At 34.7% G+C, this 21,098-nt stretch overlaps 1 protein-coding gene across 3 annotated transcripts in view; it reads left to right on the top strand.

Moving 5' to 3' along the window:
* The window catches only part of LOC145673351 (neurotrimin-like), a 610,638-nt gene that overhangs the window by 154,504 nt on the left and 435,036 nt on the right, over window positions 1–21,098 (top strand). The window contains exon 2 of one of the 3 annotated variants that reach the window (XM_081742981.1): window positions 19,176–19,277. The exons of the other annotated variants lie outside the window; for them this stretch is intronic. The gene's annotated coding sequence lies outside the window, so the exon portion shown is untranslated. The remainder of the gene's footprint in view (window positions 1–19,175; window positions 19,278–21,098) is intronic. 3 annotated transcript variants of the gene reach the window in all.

The raw sequence follows: 21,098 nt of genomic DNA, 5'->3' as shown, positions 1-21,098 counted from the left end.
ATGGAATCTAATCTAGAACTATATGTGGAAATACTATACAATACACGTTTCTATGAAAAACAACGTTTGTGATTGATTTATCCTAATAGAATATAATATTTCCTGGAAACTTATGTGCAATATTTGTCTAAAAAAGCTGTTCGAACATGAACAATGGGATATCCCTTAATAATACAAGAACTTTTCAACATGTCTGTGAAAGAATACATGTGGGAAAATATGATTTATAAATTACGTCTTTTTAAAAAAGAAAAAAATATTCTTCTGATTTCTTTAATTTCTGGTAAGGTGCATACAAAGAGAACGCTATGGAAAAGAGTACATTTCTTATCTCCTATAGTTTATCTCCTAGTTCTAGTGGCTAGCGCATGTGCTTTTGCTGAACAAGTCTCGGGTTCGATCAAGGATGTTATAAAATAGAGGATCTGCCCTTACAACAAAATCTTGAAGCCATACAGTTGCGCCACTCCTACTCTGCCCATTCCGCCCAATAAGATCGCAAGGTTTTGAACCAACATTCATGGCGGAAACGAGAGTAGCCCAATCGGGTGTGCCGGTGCTCGGTTGTCTTTTGGCTTCATTGATTTAGTAGGATGAAGATATAGGCAGATCCTCTATTTTATAACATCCTTGGGTTCGATTCCTAGCTGAAAAGCTTTCGAATGCACTACAGTTATTCACATAGATCATTTAATAATTGATCAGTTACGTCTAACAGTAGCAAATTTTATAGGACAAATTTTTAACCTTATTTTCAATACAAAGTACTTTTAAATATATTTTATCTTACAGTAAATGAAAGGAACAAAAACAATAACAAAATTAAAGCTTATTCTTACTTATCTAAGTAGAATTGAGAAAACAAGATTATATTTAAAGGAATGTTTTGAAAAGCACACTAAGTGTAATTCAGAGAACAGTAAAAATGCACTCGTAGAATTAACTTCATTGTTTCTGTCAAATATTTTAATTTTACATCAACTGTCTTGGCTGTGAAGAGATTAATCTGTTACGGGCTCCTAATTTCTACAGCCTCTTAGACTCAGACTTACCACGAAATCATCTGACTTCTCAAAAGGCTTATGCATATACATATAGCTATATATTCCATTGACGGTAAAACACACAGCTTCCTAAGACATTACGGAATATTTACTTTTCACATGAGGTGAAGAAAATAAAGGAGATTTTCCTGCATCCTATCCGCTTTTGCTTGACTATGAGCAGGAGATTACACTCATTTCTTCTCGTGCTTCTCAGAGCTTGAGAACGACATTGCTTTTGTGCGCCTCAAAAGCATTCCTCTCTCTCTCCATATTTCTTTTTTCTACTGCGTTATTCTCAGTTTCCTCTCTTTCTCTTCATACCACTTATATACTGTTCCGAGAAATTTCATTTACATTGCTGCTAGTACCTCGCATTTCTACTTGAAAATTTCCCCCTTCTTTCATACATCTTTACATGAAAAAAATCCCTTTTTTCCCCTTACCTTACTCTTCGTTTCTTTGTACCCTCTTTGCAACCGCATTTCCATCCAATCTAGAGTAAGATAGAAGACCATATATTAAACTGCAAACTGGGTGAAGAGATTTCTAATATGGAAGTTGAGCACTGCTGTAGAATATAAGCGTTTCCCCGCAAAAGAAAAATACACACCTTCATCTTTTTGATCATCCTCGCTCAATGTCTCAAGTACGTACTCACTCAGTGATTCCAAAGCAACCAGGTTTCAGGAGCGGTATATACAGCGGGGAATAGGTAGGAAAGGAAATTCCCTCCACCGAACTTTCTTTCTTGCTGTAGAATGTTTTACTCACCATTGTTGCCAGGATGTTTTTTTTATCTTTCTTTTCTTCGTTTACCGTGCAATGATAGACTTATATAGTGTAATCACTTTTTTTTTTAAGGGAAACAGGAGCATGCTCTACAATTTTCTTGTTTTATTATGTGTTTTGCAAATTCCTTTTTGGCAAAAACAAAATGGGCGGCTTTTTTGCTTTTCTTTAATGTACCCCCCAAAAAAAGAAAGAAATACAAAATGTTTCTTCCCCTTTTCTTTTGTAAGTGGTGATTGGCTAGTCAATTCATATATATATATAAAATATGGTGATGAAGAATAGCATGTCACTAAATTTTTGTCCATTTACTAAGTAAATAAAATATTCCAAAGCAAGTTATTTCTGGTTTGTAATGTTGGTTGGAAATCTTGCTTCAAAGCAGACTACCTTTCGCCATCTTTTTCTTTTTCTTTTCTTTTTTTGTTTATTTCATTGATTTATGTGGAGATTTATTTCTCTGTTTTTTTAAATATGCATTAGGATTTTAATTATGTTGTTTCACTTTACTTTCTTCAAACTTAATTATATGTAATTGCATTTTTAGTTTTTTCCTTAAGTTATAATGAACTCTGGTGTGTGGGGTCACTAGTTTAATCCCAAACAAGTAATTTTATGGTGGACAAAATCGTGTCCTTGGGTTTTCTCGAGGTACTCCCGTTTTCTCTCACTTTCTCATGCTACCAATTCTTCCCTCAGTATTCACTTGCCTTAATCATCGTCTCCTTTATCCTAAAGGGTATAATCGCGGGACGTTACACTGAAATATTTCATATTAATTTTCTTTAAGTTACAATGGCTTAATCGTAACCTAAACATAGCTATGCATAGCGTAGTCTCTATAGCTCTTGTCTTTAGTACGAACGGTCCTGAATTGGATTCCCGGTGAAGGTACTCGGTCGAAAAAGTGTAAAAGGTTTTTTTATGCCAGCCATCTTGAGTGAGATTTCTCCTCATTCACACCAGACAACTGATGGGATATGTCCCAGGCCTCTTCCTTCCTTCACAAATCCATTCTTTCTTCCCTTTCCTCAGACAGTATGATCTGTCATCTCTCACACGGGATGGGCTAACATGGCCGTAGATGCCCAGAAATCTAATTCCTAATCCTAATCCGTAACCCAAATCTTCCAACCATTATTTAACTCATATCCTGACGTCATATGACGATGACATTTTTGAACAGCGGCATATGTCAAGTAACAACACAATACTCTATTGATACTTATATTTATATCTACATCTACATCTATATATATATGTATTTATGTGAATATAGATAGATAGATTTATATATATTTAAAGTTAGATCTCTTGTTTGATTCTAAATAGGAATATCAGCCTTTTCGGATGCAACCAGCTTTACTGTTCAGGATGTACAAGCTGGGAATTATCTAGTGGACACGGGTTAACATTCACAACTTCGAACAAAATTTTACATTTTTTTCACGATTTTTAGTAACAGCAAAATTAAACTTTTAAAAAAATACAAATACTTTCTTTTCTTTAAAAATAAATAAAATAAAGCAAACTGTATTAAAAGTAAAAAATTAAATATTATTTTTATGAATATATTTTCTTTTTAAAAAAATAACAAACAAAATGAAGCAAATCGTACTAAAAGGTAAAAATAATTCTATTTTCAACGAAATTACTTTTTTTAAAAAAATACTAATACACGACTAAAGAGGAAAGCATGGGGAACACTCTCATATACAGTCACTTGATTTACATGAGAATTGAAGAATTTTTGAATTGATTGTATACGAGTGCGCTCTCCGTGCTTTTCTTTTTAGTCATACTAATGAGAGAGCACATCATGTTTTTCTTTTCACTCATGCTAATGAGAGAGCTCATCATGCTTTTCTTTTTACTCATACTAATGAGAGAGTTCACCATGCTTTTCTTTTTAGTCATACTAATGAGAGAGCTCATCATGCTTTTTTATTGATGCTAATGAGATAGCTCATCATGCTTTTCCTTTTAGTCATGCTAATGAGATAGCTCATCATGCTTTTCTTTTTAGTCATGTTAATGAGAGAGCTCCTCATGCTTTTGTTTTTAGTATGCTAATGAGAAAGCTCATCATGCTTTTCTTTTTAGTCCTGATTATGAGACAGCTCATCATGCTTTTTTATTGATGCTAATGAGAAAACTCCTCATGCTTTTCCTTTTAGTCATGCTAATGAGAGAGCTTCTCATGCGTTTTTTTAGTGATACTAATAAGAGAGCTCCTCATGCTTTTTTTCTAGTCATACATTAATATTTTTTAATAAAAGTAATTTCCTTCAAAACAATTACTTTTTTACTTTTTAGTACGATTTGTTTCATTATGTTTGTTAAGAATTTTTTTAAAAGAAAGAATATTTTTAAATATTTATTTTATTTTATCCAGAGTTAACTCGCATTATACATAAATTTAGCTTTGTTTACATTAAAAATTATTATTAAATATTAAAATCATATAAAACAACATTTAATTTTCAGGAAGTAAAGAACATATAAATAGGTTTTAAGGGGAAATCAGTATAAATCAAATTTTAAAAATTCCAGTTCATTTTAAAGGAAAGAGAGGAATACCTTTTCATGTAAATAAACTAACCTAACCCTTTGAGTACTAAGAATGGGGTCAATTTGATCCCAGAGAGGCATTTTGTATGTTTTTGTGTGTTAAAAAATATATGCTGAAATGATCTAGGAATTCTTCTATAAGTTTCTCTTTAATAATTAGGAAGTTTCGTAAATTTTAATTTGTTTGTTTATTTACAGAAATGGCGAATGGGATCAAATTGACCCCATCTTAGGTAGTTAGAGAATAAATGAAAGTTTTTAATCTAACCTAACCTAGCTTAAACTAAACTAAACTAATAGGTATTCTTGCAATTGGTTAGGTTAGTTTAGGTTAGGCACAGTTTAGTTTAGTTTAGGTTAGGATTAGGTTATTGTTGTAGATATAGCCCGGTAGGTCGCCAGTTAGATAAATACCAATTATTCTTATGAAACATTAATGTTTTCGTTATGGTTTTTACTTGAAGTTTGGTGCTAATTTATACATTCGTAATGTTGTGAAAATTATGTTTGCCAATCTAATAAGTGTTCATTGCCAGTGTTACATCAAAATTTTATTATTTGACCAGTTTACTTGTTCTGACGTTATAGAAACCTATGAGGTAGAAATGACCCCATCTTAGACATTTAAGTAATAGTTTGATATTAATATTCAAAGTGTTAACTACAAAGATCGTGTAGGTATTCAACTTTGTTAAGTGTTGCTCGTAACTTCTCCGACCGTTAATAAATTTTATATTCACCCTGTATAATAAGAGGTAAATATAGACCCAGTTTGAGAATACGAATACATCCTGTCTTTTGATCTGGGTAATCAATATCAAATCCAAAGCCAAACTTTACAATTATCAATGATAAATTCTTCATCACAGGTTAGCAACACTGTAGGAAAAATTTCCATAACTTAATCCATCTCTTCTGCCCCCTCATCTACCTTCCACAAATCAATAAGCAATATTTTTCCCCTCCAAAGTAGGGCGAACTGTCGAATATGATAATATTTTTTTTTTCCTTCGTTATTCAAATAAATTATATTTACCAAAGAAATATAACCGAATAGATAATGAAAAGTTTCCGGTGATGTCTACTCGCTAAGAATATAAGAGATAAATCACGTGACTGAATTATGTAACACTTGTTGAATGTTGCTTTCAAATTAGCACATAAATTTTGAGCCACACAAAAGATGCCTTTGTAAGCACGGGTAGCATGGCGGACCAATAGTGAGACGCTGTTGGAAGCTAATGCGAAATTCCATTGGAAATCTGTTCCAATGTATTATTGGTGACTGTCTTATTACAAAAGATTTATTTAAATGTAATATTTTTTGAAAGGAAAAAAGCAATAAGTTATATGATATATATATATACACTTTTTGACCTTATAATGTTATTTTATAATACGTACAAATGTGTACTGAATATTTTAACAACACAAATAAATAAAATGTTAGTTACTTCATTTGTTACACGTAGTATGTTCATAACTGCTAGGGTGTATGTGTATCACTGCTAGAGGTATGTGTGTCACTGTTCGGGTTATGTATGTCACTGTTAAGAGTATATATGTCACTGTTAGGGTATATGTATCACTGTTAGGAGTACTTGTGTCACTGTTAAGAGTATATGTGTCACTGTTAGGGTATATGTATCACTGTTAGGAGTACTTGTGTCACTGTTAGGAGTACATGAGTCACTGCTAGAGTATGTGTGTCAGTGTTAGGAGTCATATGTCACTGTTAGAAGTACATGTGTCACTACTAGGGAGTAAGTGTATCACTACTTGGAGAATGTGTATCACTGCTAAGAGTATGTGTGCCACTGTTAGGAGTATTTCTGTCACTGCGAGAAGTATTGTGTCATTGTTAGAAGTATATGTATCACTGCAAAGAGTACATGTGTCACTGCTAGGAGTATTGAGTCACTGTTGGATGTATTTGTGTCACTGCAAGTAGTATGTATGTCATTGTTAAGAGTCATGTATCACTGTTATCGGTACTTATGTCACTGCTAGGAGTATGTGTACCACTGTTAGGAGTACATGTGTCACTGCTAAGGATATGTATGTCACTGTTAGAAGTACTTGTATCACTGACAGGTGTGCATATGTCACTGTTATGAGTATGTGTGTTTCTGCTAGGAGTATATGTGTCATTGCTGTTAGGAGCAGACACGATCTGATACTTATCAGCACAATTTATACATAGACAGTACATAGATATATATATACACAATCTGTTTAGGTCTTGCATTTACTCAGCGCTACTTAAGATTTTTTTATCTTCCAGCCGGACGAACGAATACAAGAACAGACAGCGTAAAAGCGCTTTGTATACTTTGGTTTTGATAAATAAAGCTTCCTAAATAGTAATGAAAAATGTCATATGAATACTGAATTTGGATTTAACATCCATTCCTATCTCTAGTAGCATATATTCCAAAGCACATCTGTGTAACAAAACAGATTATATTTATATATCTATCTGTATCTATCTATCTATCTATATCTATCTATCTATATATATATATATATATATATATATATATATATATATATATATATATATATATATATATATATATATATATATATATATATATATATATATATATATATCTATATATATATATATATATATATATATACCGATAATGAGTCTTAAGTAAAATAGATCCCAAATTAATATTCAGCAGATAACAATTAAAATTTGATCAAAATCTAATGAACTAGCTTGTTAAGTCAGACAGTATTTAAGAAAAAAAATTCTTGTGTCAGCTTGATAAAATAGAAAATCTAACTCATGCAATTCTCCGACATTTTGACAAGCGATAAAGCTTAACATTTATTACTGCCAAAGCAATCTTCTTTAATTAATAATAAACGGAATGAGGAAGATTTTTTTCTCTTTAAAAAAATCAGTTTAATTAACATTGTAAAGGGCAAGTTTGGAATGAGATATGTAGTTCAGTAATCCTCAGTACAAGTTTAGAACAAACGAAAAAAAAAAAAATGAAATCTGGGTAGCCAATTAGGACGCAACAAGTATCTGATGTAATCTTTAATGAAGACGGAAAGGAAATGAAACTTATTAAACAGACTTTTCGTCTTTCTTTTTTAGTCAATCTGACAAACGGTATTATTATAAGTCTGTTAGAGGAATTTGTAATTGAGGCATAGCTAGAACTAAGTCTACGATAAAAGGAACTCAGAGATTCATCGCCGCAGAAACAGAAAGCTCTTCTAGCGAATCCTATACACTACAAATCCAATCGGATTGTTATTTTTTGATCACACTAGTGAGGCTTATACCATTGTAATACTAGTCGGTCCGTCCGTCAGTTACTCAACTTGATAAAACTTGAACGAAAGTGAATTCTTGAATCCTTTTTTTCGCAATAGATAGAAAGAACAATTATCGCGGGTGAGTGCGTTCATGAGGTTAGTCCTCCAAGATTTCATGGGTAGCGGCGATTTTAATTATTGCTATCCATAATCCCATACATGGAAATATATGCTCTGGTTAGAATTTACTAATTGATTTAAGGTTATAAGGTTTCTTTGAGGTTAAAAGAAACTTGCCATTTACACACACAGCGATTTTTTCGAAGCGCAGTGACTATTTGCTTTTTCGATAAAAGTAATATAAAAGCCATGAAGAGACACAGAGAAAAAGATAAGGAAAAGTTTGGAAATAAATATGCACAGGCTGATCCATTTGTATCGGGAAAACTTTCAGACAGTGACACCTGTCAAACCAGGTTTCACAGAGAAACAAAACCGTACGTACCCTTATATAAGTTTCAATTGTTGTTACAGAGTGAAGGCTTCGTAGTACCCACAATGACAGGAAAAAATAATCGCTTTTGGAAAGGGTACGTTCCAGCTCTTTTCGATGCAAACTTTATCATTTCCCACAGAGTAAAATAGTGTCGGAACAATAGTTTTGTAATACGACATGCCGCTGTTGGTATTATAATTAAACGTTATGCACAGCAGACTCCTGCACAGCACACATCAGAAATTGAAATCGTATCCAAAGATTGAGATAGTAGAACTCATAAGACCTGTGCTAAAGATTCAGGATATAGTGACCTGTTAAAATCCATCAACACAACTTGTTATAACGAAATATGTAACTCAATCAACTATGAATCGTGCAATGTATCACAAATTTGAGATTTGAAACTGTTCGCAAGGACAGCGTACATGCGTTAACATTACCACGTATCGTGGAACGAAAGAGCAAGTGCAGGGAGCTGAACAAGCCCACCCTAAGCGGTGTCAGTTGGAAATTTGTTCTAACAAGTGACAAGTATGGGCCTATGGTAAAAGTTCGGGCATCACCTGTAGATGCGTTCATAGAAATAACCAATGCGACTTCCTACGCCATTGCAAAGAAAGTTTCTCTAAAGATTTCGTGGTTGTTACTAGCTTTTACTATAAAGGAAATTTCGAGATTTGAAAGGTCAAAAAACCGTAAAAAACATTACGAGAAACATATCCTATCCCCAGTTAACATAGACAAAATATAAAATTGTGTGGTGACGATGCCTATCTTGTGAAAATGCACCAGAGCTTCAAGTCGTATGGCCGAAACATCGCTCTCTATCTACCAACGCATGATAGCTGTAACTGGTATCTATTATATTTCGTTCAAAAATATTTCCGTATAGAATCAAGATACAAGTACTATGGATTTCTCTGGTACTGTACTTCACAAAGACACCTTTCATCACATGGGATTCGTACGCGTAAATGGCTTCTGGAAATTCTACAAGTAGGAGTGCAGTTGCAACGAAATCTGCTGCACTGAAAACTGCAATGTAGTGCAATGGTCCATACCGATGGCTATCACATGGGGCAGGCTCAATAGTGACTGAATGGAAATACGTATCTTAGGTAGGTAACAAGTTCAATTTGTTCCGATCCAATCACATCAGCTTCTGTAGTATTTCTGTTTCGATTTACCAACTTCAATCTCCCTAATTGGCATATTAAAAATGAACATTTTGTGCTCAACTTCTTAAGGAAATCCTATTAAAAATTCCATTTGAATATAATGAATGTTATTCTATCTTCTGATTCTCTTTTGAATAGTGATTTAACAATATTTTCTCGTATTCCCCTAGTTTGTAAGGAATTTTCGATTTTTTCCGCATGTCCTTACATTACTTGGAGTATCACTTGAGCTCTTGATTCTTTTCAATATCATCTTTCATCTCGTTTATGTAATTGACTCGTTTAGGTAACTGAAAGAGAACCACATATGACAAGATGCTTAGTTTTTATATAGACTACAACAGTATATACTGCAGTGTGATAAGCAAAATGTATGTTGTTTCATATATTTTTGATAGACCACTGTTTATGATAATAAATGATATAAAATGAAACGGTAGGATTCGATGGGAATTGAGAAAGTTAAATAACACTAACGAAAGAGATTTTAATGTTGGTAATTCTTCTAAAACGTAAATGCTCAGTTGTTTCGGATGTAGACGTTAAAACGCCCTCTTATATAACGTGCGTCCAAAAAAGAATCTCTCCACAGTTGATGCAGATACCTGTTTCTGACACAAAAGTGTCTCTACAGTGGATGTACAGGTAGATACTGTACTTCTTATTGTGAGATAAAGTTTGAAGTAACATTTTTCTCCTTATACAGTATATGTGTATGTTGTGATATACGAATGTTTGAAATGGATATCAACGAGATTAAACTTTAAGATTCAACAGACACATACTGCGCAATGAAGACGGTGCGTGTCACATTTTATATCCAGTTGTACCATGATACAGAGTGAAGAGACTTTTCGTGATATGCATTGCATATACGGATATAAATACTTTAAATAGAGTTACATTTATAACAATTCTAGAATTAGTATTGAAAATCATAGCCAACACAAACGCTGTTGGAGACATACGATATTTAATTCAACTATAAAACGTGCCAAAAAAAATGTTTCTTCAAATTTCTTATAGTATGTACTATGTGGAGAAAAAGAAGCTAATATTTTTTTTTCAAAATGAAAACAAACAGGGAAATCCAGCGACAATTTAAAACAAAAAAATTGTTATGAACCCTATTCACTATCAACAACAAATAGCGTTTGAAATAATTCCTGTCTACCAAATATTATTATTATTTTAAACTATGTTTTTATTTAAATATGACATAAACTGACAGTTTAATGTCATATCTTAAAAAGGAATACAGATGTTTGCAAAATAATGTTAGTCTCGAATACAAACGCAAATGATAGTTCTACTTTGTCACTGTAGTAATTGCAGGTCATACCAGTGATTGGCTGATGAACAAATATTTAAATTTCTTGACTTTCGAGAGTATATTCTAGTTCGATTCCTATGACAATATGGGTAGATGAGATTCCACGTTAAACTGTAAGAATAATATGCTAAAAAGAAATTAAAATAAATATTTCCAAACTCTTAAACCCTCTGAATAAATATTTTAAAATTAAATTGGGAATCCAGTGACTCGAATTTACAAAAAAAGAAAAGTAGAGGTTCAAATTCTCATTTTAGTAACAATTACGTCCTTCATGGGCACGTGACAGTTCTATAGTGTGTAAATCCTAAACTGTATTGAAAATAAGATTCACAAGTCCTACGTGTAAAAGTCCTTAAAGTTTTCTAGCTACATATAAGTCCTAAATTACAGGAGTCCTTAAAATCATCTAGATTCACAAGTACTTAACTAAATAGCTAAAATTTAGAACTTTTGCTCATGTTTTTGAGCATTTATGAATGTTACCATCCCGCATAACCTTTCTGTGTGTGTATGTTTGTGTGTGTGTGTGTGTGTGTGTGTGTGTGTGTGTGTGTGTGTGTGTGTGTGTGTGTGTGTGTGTGTCATCAACACCCAAAATAAATATCACAATTCATCAATGAATAAATTATTTTACTTATGACGGCCTTTGTCCAACAAAATAAATTTATGGGTGACATATAAACAGTAACTTATTTTAATCTCTTAATTTTAATTAATTGCCATACAAGTAGAATCAAAGTTTTGTGCCTATTAGCAAAAATCAAACTTGAAACCAGGGGGGTCATTTAGGGAGGGCAGGGAGGGGCATTTGCCCCCCCCCCCTGAGTTTGAGATGTATATAGATTTTATCATTAGAATAGTAGTAAATCAGTGAAAAACGCGAAATTTTACTTTTATCAAGAGGTCTTGCCCCCCCCCCCCCAAAGCAAAATCTGAAATGACGCTCCTGCTTGAAACCAAAGGCACTCAACTCTAACCATTTGAGAGCACATCTACATGTCTGGCTTAAGTTCTCTATTTTCTTTTTATTTATTGTTTACGTTAATTTTTGATGAATTGGTGCACTTTAGTAGAGGTAAAAGCAGTGACAACCCTGGATTGAAGTCAAATCGGTAAGAATTACGATTTTATCACTACTACATGCTGAGGTTCATTGTTATTCTTTTCTGTATCAGATGTCTTAAGTAGCTTTACAAAAGGTTACTAAAATTGTAATTTTTGCTCGTTCAATTTGTCTCGACCTTCTTGTTGTAGTATATAATTTATCGGTATTTTATTAAACAAGAAATGAATTTTAAAAGCCTGATAATCTTCATACCTATGTTGAAAACAGTATTTCTCTCGCAACATGTCTTTCTTCAATGCGGAGAATGCCGTGCGCCTATTAGTAACATTCTCCGAGTCACAGTGAGGGGTTTTGTGAAAAAGGTATGTCTGGAAGAAAGAGGGCAAGAGGCGAAGGTATAAAGGAACTAAAAACGCGGAGCGATGTGGGGGTGGCAGGTGGGGAGAGCGAGCTGGATGAGAGGTGTCAAGCAGCGCGAATAAAAGAGAAAAGGTGAAACATGGTTGACGACAGGATGTCCACACACAGAGCAACAACGCTAGGCTCGATAGTTATTTGACCGCCTCCTAGGATCTTAATATATCTACGTCACACACGTTGTGAAGGATAAAGAAAGAAAGAGAAAAAGAAGTACGGGGTAGATCACCAAACTCACAGCTCGCTCACACGCAGAGGCTTTCAATTGACGGTTAAGTAAAGCTCGTTCTCTCGTTTTCTTGTGTAGAGCTTTAGAGGATATCCGAAACCCCTTTCTCTGGAGAAACGCTTGCATTCAACCCGCCCAGCAGCATTAGTCAAAGTGCACTTGAGGAATTCTTAGCCTCTGAAATATTCAGTAAAATATATCAAAGCTCTTTTCCTTGTGGTCCCACATTCCCTCCTGTTTCTTTCTACCCTTCTCGCTCACAATATATATATATATATATATATATATATATATATATATATATATACAAATACTTTTTCACTGTCTTTAACTGTTCTTTAAGCTTGGATTGGTTACTTTTGCGCCTTGCTTCAATAGAAGAAAATAAAACGCAACGCTCACCCCCATCCCACCCCGTTAGAATAGAATATAACTTCATTCTTCAGCGCTTTTCTTGGAGACACGTTTTGCTATTGGAAATACTGCTATGAGTCGTGCGTAAAAATTTTCTTTGAGTTCACTCAATGCAAGAATTGGCTTTTTTATTATTATTCCCATTGACCATAGAAATAAAAGAAAAATCTAGTGGCGGTGAAAAATTGAGAATCTTTTTTTTTTTTTTTGGTACTTTGTATACTGTAAAGATTCTTTTTTTTCGGTTGCAACTTCATATCGCTGGCTACCACACTATTCAACAGTAAAAAGAAATTAAAAAATGAAAAAAGTGTGTCTTCTATTCGGGATAGGACGATCTGGCTCTTAGGTAATGCAGAAGCCTCCTCATTTTCTTGATTTTGGCACGAACAAGAGGTTAATATACTAGTTAGCACTACGGGTCGGTCGACTTGAGATTCGTCTTTCTCAGTTACCCATTTGGCACAAGCTGCATTATGAGCCCTTGAGCCACTTTAGACTAAGGGTGAAAATAAAAAATGTCACGTTACTTCATATGAAAGACCGATATTTGCTTAATCAATATTAGAACCGGAAGTGGTAGTAGATTTCTACCACTTCCGGTTTTAGTAGAGAGGTTTAAGTGGAGATGGAATTTATATGAACGTTTAGTTCACTACAAGAAACAGCTTCTTGTTGTGTTTGTTCTTCAGCGATCGACGTTAACCCTTTGCGTTCCAGGTATCATTTTCCTATATGTGTGCTGAAATGTCAGTTTCATTTACTGTTAAAAGACCATTATATAGGGCATAGTTACTGTGCGAGCGTGATGAGAGCATTCACATTACTGATAAAAACAATTATTTGCATTGTAGAACATTTGGACTGAAAAAGAGAATTTCTGATATTGTGAAGGTATTTTATGAAGCTTCAGGTTGATAACACTGACCGAAGATCAAAGATTTTTTTTCCTTTTCCGATCTCGAAATAGATCTCGAAGTTGCTAATTGTTTATCGTCAAAACAAACAAACACATGTGTGTTGTAATTGAATGATCCGTTAAGCCTGCCATCTACTAAAATAAGATTTTTTTTCTTTTCTGTCAGTAAGGTGCTTTCACCTAAGGAAAAAGAGTAGAACTAATTCAAACATTTCGTCCATTAAAAAATTTCAGCATCTCCAAGACTAATAAGGGATATATTTTCATGACATCCACATGGATGTCACTGGTATCCAAGGGGTTGAAACCGGAAGTGATAGATTTGTGTTACTTTCGGTTTATGCAGAAGGTTAAGAGAGAAAATGGTACTTATTGTTAGAACGCTAAATCGTTCCACAAATAAGTCTTTCCTTTCTCGCTATTTCTGTTGTCTTTGCTCTATGTAGCTCAATGTTGAAACTGGAAGTTGTAATGAATTATGTCATTTTCAGTTTTAGTACAAAGTGAAAGACGGAGGTTATATATATATAATCGGGAAATCGGGATGCTTAATCTACTGCAGGGGACCACTTCTCACTATCTATTTCCGGTTTTGATCCATAGTGATCAACGTTGAAATCGGAAATAGTTTATTTCTACCATTTCCGGTTTGAATACAACTTGCATCTACGAAATTGAAACCTATTTTTTGATCCTCTACTTCCTGGGAAAAATTGAAAGTGATCCTTCAAGTAGTTTTTGAGATTTGTTGTCTCCCAGGAGGACGAACATAAAAAAAGACAAGGTAAAGATATAAAGAGGGTTTTGATTAACTAAATTCTTTAATAAATATCGCTGTATTATCTAATACGCAAACGTGGATCTCTATTCAACAGTTACTAACATAATTAACACAGTCAGTAATTTAAAAAAAAACGCCAACGTAAGAATCTCTTTAATGGATTCGACTCTGTGTCAATCAGAATTGTTATTACTCAGCATATCCTCCCAAGCTATTCTTTTCATCCATAAATATTTTTCTTGTAGAAGGATTTCACTTCAAAATTAAAGAAATTACTGCCTACCTCCCATGTAAGCGCTATATACTGAACAACCTAGATGTCTCGATTCAACATATCCATCTTATGTTCGTTGACACATACATATTTTGCACATCCGAGAAGCATTGATCCAACTTATCCGTGTTATATTCGTTGACACATACATATTCTGCAAATCCTAGAAGCCTTGGTTCAACTTATCCGTGTTATGTTCGTTGACACATACATATGTTGCACATCCGAGAAGCATTGATTCAACTTATCCGTGTTATGTTCGTTGACACATACATATTCTGCAAATCCTAGAAGCTTTGATTTATTTTATCTGTGTTATGTTCGTTGATTTGTACATATTCTGCACATCCTAAATATCTGGATTCAACTCATCCATATTATATTTGTTGACGCTTACATATTCTGCACATCCTAGAAGCATTGATTCAACTTTTCCGTGTTATGTTCGTTGATGCCTACATATTTTGCACATTCTAGAAGCTTAGCCCTACATTCAACTCATCCGTGTTATATTTGTTGATGCGTAAATATTCTTCACATTCTAGAAAAAGTGCCTTATAGCCCACAAATGTTCTTGCCTCCCTCTATAATTTGTAAGGGGCGAAGGAAAAGGAAGAAGGATTTTATGTGTCTTGTTGCGTGAATATTGTGAAAACAATTTTAGTACAATTTACAGACACGTATATCGTAAACACTTATTTTGAACTTAAACATGTTAAACCCGTTGTTTATTCGTACTATTACGCTTAAAGTCATTTACAGTTGCGTAACAAATAGAAAAGTGGGGTTGTTTGCATCTAAATATGAAGCTATCTTATCTGAATCAATTTCTCTTTAAAGCAATTCCTCTTGTGACACGCATTTCTGTGTTATCTGTTAGTAGTAAAATGTCATTTTTAGCGTATTACTCTCCTAATCAGGTCGTGATATATCATGAATCACCAGTTGCTACACCTGGACAGATGATTAATGCAAATATCTAGTTGAAGCAATGGGAACACGTGTATGGAAAATAAGAAGCCATGAACCCAGCATTTTGTTAGTCATATATGTATTATTCTGCCGAAAAAACACTTAAATTTACATATTGCTAGGTCTTCCGTTGTACTGGTGTCCGATTTGACTGGAAAACACTAAGTTGAGTACACCCTAACTTCCCCATTGATTTAATAATTAACGAATGTTCCTTTGGTGCACGACATCACATGTTCGATTACCGGTGGGGACAGCAGGAAATCTTTGAATGAATCATGTTTGTTCAGATTTTATCTTAAACTCTAATTCCCGTCTCCTATTACGTCAGTATTGGAAAGAGGCGCTGAACTTCAACATACAAAGCGTACACCATATTCTCTTGTTGTTACATCGTCGGAATACCATTTATTCCATTCGTTAGACAAAAATCTGTGAGGATAAGTGGCTCTGAACTCTGTACGAGGTGACTCACATGCTACACTTATTTGTTACATATTCCGCTGAGTTCTATCACAGTTGGATCCATATTCATCCTGAGCGTCGAAGACAAGTTATTCCTGCAGATGTAGACTATTTCCGATGAACATGCTATTATCATTCCTTTTGTAGGACTGAAACTCGACAGACCTTTCTTGTGGGTACTTAATGCGCTTTGCTGTATCTTTAAAATGATCTTGGCTTCTAATATCTTCTATCATTGGTGTTGGCACCCATTGTACGTACCAATAACTCAACAATTTCCTCATCTCTCGTTAGAAACGATTGAACTGACGAAGAACTATCAATAATTCAATATTCATTTTCTGAAGAATTGTTGATTAGAACGAGTGGTTAATGAGAATGCTATAGCCAAACCGATGGAAACGTATTGACCTCATACGATGTATATTTTTGAGTCATGAATCCAAGGTTTTGCATTTTTTATTTTAAAAGCTAATTTTGGAGCCAACGGTTGAATAAGAGAGTTTAAACTCAGCCAAATTGGCAGCCATGAGAGAATGGAAAGTAAGTTGGCTGCTTTTAGTAATGGTTGGAGGAGGAGAGTTACAAATGAATGTTTTCGTGGGCGGTTAGAACAGAATACGAGTTAGAGATTTACACAGACAGCAGTGAAGCAATTGGCCACAGATTAAGAAATGGGTTGGAATTAAATAGTTAGAAAACTTTTTTTTTCTGTTTTCCTACCAGATAGAATTTTAGAACGATAAAGCTGTAAATTTACCTAGAAAAGGGTACATATTAGCTTTGCTAACTTACTCGCTCGGGTTTTCTACTCTGAAAGGAACGTGTCCTAATAATAAATTACTCTTTGTTAAAATAATGCTATCACTTTAAAAATATTTCTCTTATGTTCTAAAGTACGTATTTTGTTGAAATTACATTGAAGACTATGTTTCGAACCGGTTAGCATAGAGGAATGGTCGAATGACTTTAGACTTGTCTGTCGCGTTTTCGAATATGTCTTTTTATGTTGGTGAAATCCTTATCCGTGATACACTGGACAGACTCCTTCTTACATACCGATACTTAACCGCCATATCTCGGTCTTTATTTGCAAACTTGAAAAACGGACGCTTTCCGAAGAAATGTAATGGGATACGCTCATCAGTGTGGGGAATCGAGGTTGATCGACTTATCACATCTACTGGTGGAGGCAACTCCTCTAGCGAGTAAAAGTCTGTTAACATATTAAGTCGTCACACCCCTTTTTGACATCAGAAGTTGTCTATATAATGTTCTTTCATCATTCATTTTATTATTTATTTTAATGAGCTTCCAGGTACAGCTTATGAGACCAAATTATCCTGGAATTATTAACAATCTACAGCAAGAAAGTTTGTGATGGACAAACATAATGTGTGTGGGTTTTCTCGGGGTTCTCCCGTTTCCTCCCACTTTCTTCATTCTATTATTTTATTCGTTCTCATCCTTACCGTCTAGATTGAAGATATAGGTTGTTGTGTAAAACAAGATTAGTAGAATCGTGCAGTACGAGAGTTACAGGGAACTGTGTTACAGAAAGACACAGATTAAGAATAAAGATATAGAAGAATTCTAGTGTTTTTTATTTAGTTGATTTTTGATTTGTTTTTAAGAATAATGTATTTATTTATTATTTATTTTACAAATCTGTTCGTCGATCCTATAGTAACCCCCAGATAAATGAGAATGCACTATCGTCAAATATTTCCCGCGGATTGGGTCAAACCATTATTGGGAATCCCAGTAACACTATTGGCTAGAGGGGCCGCGGTGGCTCTGTGGCAGAGCGTTCACCTCTGGTGCATTGGGTCATTGGTTCGACCCCAGCTCGCGCCAAGTGAACTTTGTAGTGGACAAACACCATGTGCATAGTTTTTCTCGTGGTTCTCCCGTTTCTTCCCATTTTCTTCATTTCACCATTTCATTTATTTCTCATCATCACCGTCTCCTTTAGCCTAGCCGGCACAATAGTGGGACGTAACATTTAAAGAAAGATAGCAAGAAACAATTCTTTGATATGGATTATCCCAAGAATAGGTTCCATTTCTTCCTTTAACCATAGATTGAAGCAGAAAGTAGTAGAAATCAACAAGTTCCATTTCCATAGAGAAAAACTATAATAGACAGCAAGAAGTGGTATTTTAAGTGGGTTTAGCTTCACAAGAGTAGGTTCCATCTTCGTTCACATACCCCTACTAAAACTGGAAATGGTGCACAGAGAATACCATTTTTTTTTTTATTTCAATATTAATTTCTATAGTACAAAATCGATAAGACACAGCGAAACATCTTTTTCTTCTAAATATGGATACAGTTTCCGAAGAATAGCTTCCATCTTGTTTATACTAAGACCGGAAGTGACAGAAAGATGCTACCACTTCCGGTTTCAATATTGAGCTCTTCGTTGAGCGAAAATGGTAATAGAAGACGACAAATGGTTCTTTGATATCGATTCAGGATTACTGGAATGGATTCTACCTCAGTTCTTATTTCTTTATTGAAATCGAAAATAGCAAAAACTAGACCCACTTCCAGTTTCAATACTGGTTTCTATAGAGCAAAAACTATGAGAGAGCGAGAAACTGTTTTTTGATATGGATTCACTAATCCAAGAATATGTCTCATTTTCGATTTTATCTTTCTCTTGCAACTGGAAGGATATATATCCTATTTCCGGCTTCAATACTGAATTCCCAATTCCTTCAAAGTCTACAGCATTTTCATTATATTGAGACAAAATCCACTTATTATTACTCTTGTTTCTATGTTCACTTACAATGCAGCAACACTTGAATAATTTAGTGAAGTAAAGAAATGAATGGACCATGACACTAATGAACGAACATCATTATTATGTTTTCGTTTTCTAAACATGTTTTATGTGATTTTATTATAATGTTTTATTATTTTCTTTTCTAGGTAAGTGAACAATTTTCGGGATATTATTGCTAAGTTTGAAGAGCGCAAGAAATGAACATTAATTTAAGTGCATAGAAGATACTGGAATCGTACTAGTTATTCGTGAGTACATACATTAATTTGAACATATTTTCTTGTTTATTTATATATTTTTAGATCTTTGCGTATTTTGAAAGAAAATGAAACTACTCAAATGAAATAGAGATATGACATAAGTAGTAAAAAAGGTATAGGATGCTATATATACATATATAGATTTAAAGTGAATCAGACACTAATTAACACGTTATATTTTAACATTAAACCCAGAACGTTCATTTTACCCAGAATTTCTCTTTTTGTTCGTAACGAATCATTGTGTTAGGTTATAAAATTTCTGGATTCTACAAGTGCTGTAACGTCTGAGGGCAGGGCAGTCTCACCATTTGAGCTCCACGCCGTTCGAGAGGGTACCCATTTCAGGATTTTTCGTACTTTATATGATACAATACGAATATGGATATTGAAAGAGGAATAGGTTCACCATATCCCAAAAATCAATGTATTGTAAATGGTGTTTATTACCATGATCGGTAGAGTCAATGTACGCGAGATCTTTGAATTTTATCCCTTTACATTGTTATTAGAAAAACACTAAGTACAGTAACGTTAACATAAAGAGTGTCCAGAGACAAACTTGTGTTCGCTATTCCTGTCATTTTGTTCCTAAGGTTCTCTTAAGGGGTTTATGTCGGGAGGCTTCTCAGCCCAGCCCAGCCGACCAGAGTAGTTTAATTAAATAAAAGACTCCAGCTCAACGCAACTAGATAGGATATTCTCTGCCCGTCGTAGCCAAGAAGATAGAACTGCTTCACTGCCTAATGAATCCATACATAGTAGGTTAATCTAAACGGCCCAAAGCAGCCAGAGGTTTACGAATGTTGTTCACGGGACGTTGTGCGTCACGGGAGGTTAACGAATAGTATCCCACATAGCACAAGTACGTCCACGGGATGTCCTAGACTGAGCCCGCAACGGACGACGGGACATCCCGGGATATCCGAATGTGCTCCCGGGACATCCACAGGATTTCCGCGGGAGATCCAGATGTTCGCTAATATCCCGGGATACAGGATGTTCAACGAGACCACGAAGGGATGACTATTGGTTTTCCCTCGGACCTCCTGTCCCATCTGGGACGTTCCGTGGTCATCCTACATGGGAATCATTCAGGACGTCCCATGCAGGGATGTCCATGGGATGTCTTCTGATTGCCCCGATAATCCCGGAAACCGAATGGGATGATTGGGATCAAAATGGGACATCCCAGGGACGTAGTGTGCTATGTGGGAACATTTAAACCATATTTTATATTAGAATATATTGTGTAATGACTTACGTAACTTTAAACGTTGGTAAATGCTCTTCGTTGTGTCCATGTCATCAATTTATTAATTTATAGTTTGTATACTATGAATTATGTAACCCTAAAACAGTGTTTGAGATCTAAGAAATGAAATCTTTAAGTTTTACGTCCCACGATTATGCCAGGTAGGCTAATGGAGACGGTGAAGATGAGAAATGATTGAAATGGTTTAATGAAGAAAGTGGGTGGAAACGGAAGAACTCCAAGAAAACCCACGAACACGGTGTTTGTCCACCACAAAGCTCACTTGGCTAGACCTGGGATAGAATTTAGGACCTCATGCACCAGAGGTGAACGCTCTACCACTGAGCCACGGCGGCCCCTGTTTTGAGATCTAAGACTTGGGTGAACTAGTGTTAGCAACGAGACTTATATAATTTCTCTTGTCTCAAAAACAAGACGAGAATTGACTTTTACTTGTGCTGTGTCGTGTCGAATTTGAAAAGCCTCTGGTTTAGACTCTGATGTCGTTTTCAAGATGATACTCGATACGAAACGAGACGACAAATTTGTGGTCA

This window comes from Thermobia domestica, chromosome 16 (genome assembly GCF_964235325.1).
Source record: "Thermobia domestica chromosome 16, izTheDome1.hap1.1, whole genome shotgun sequence".
Classification (NCBI taxonomy): Eukaryota; Metazoa; Arthropoda; class Insecta; order Zygentoma; family Lepismatidae; genus Thermobia; species Thermobia domestica.
The sequence above is the reverse complement of the archived record's forward strand: the minus strand, read 5'-3'. Positions and strand labels throughout refer to the sequence as shown.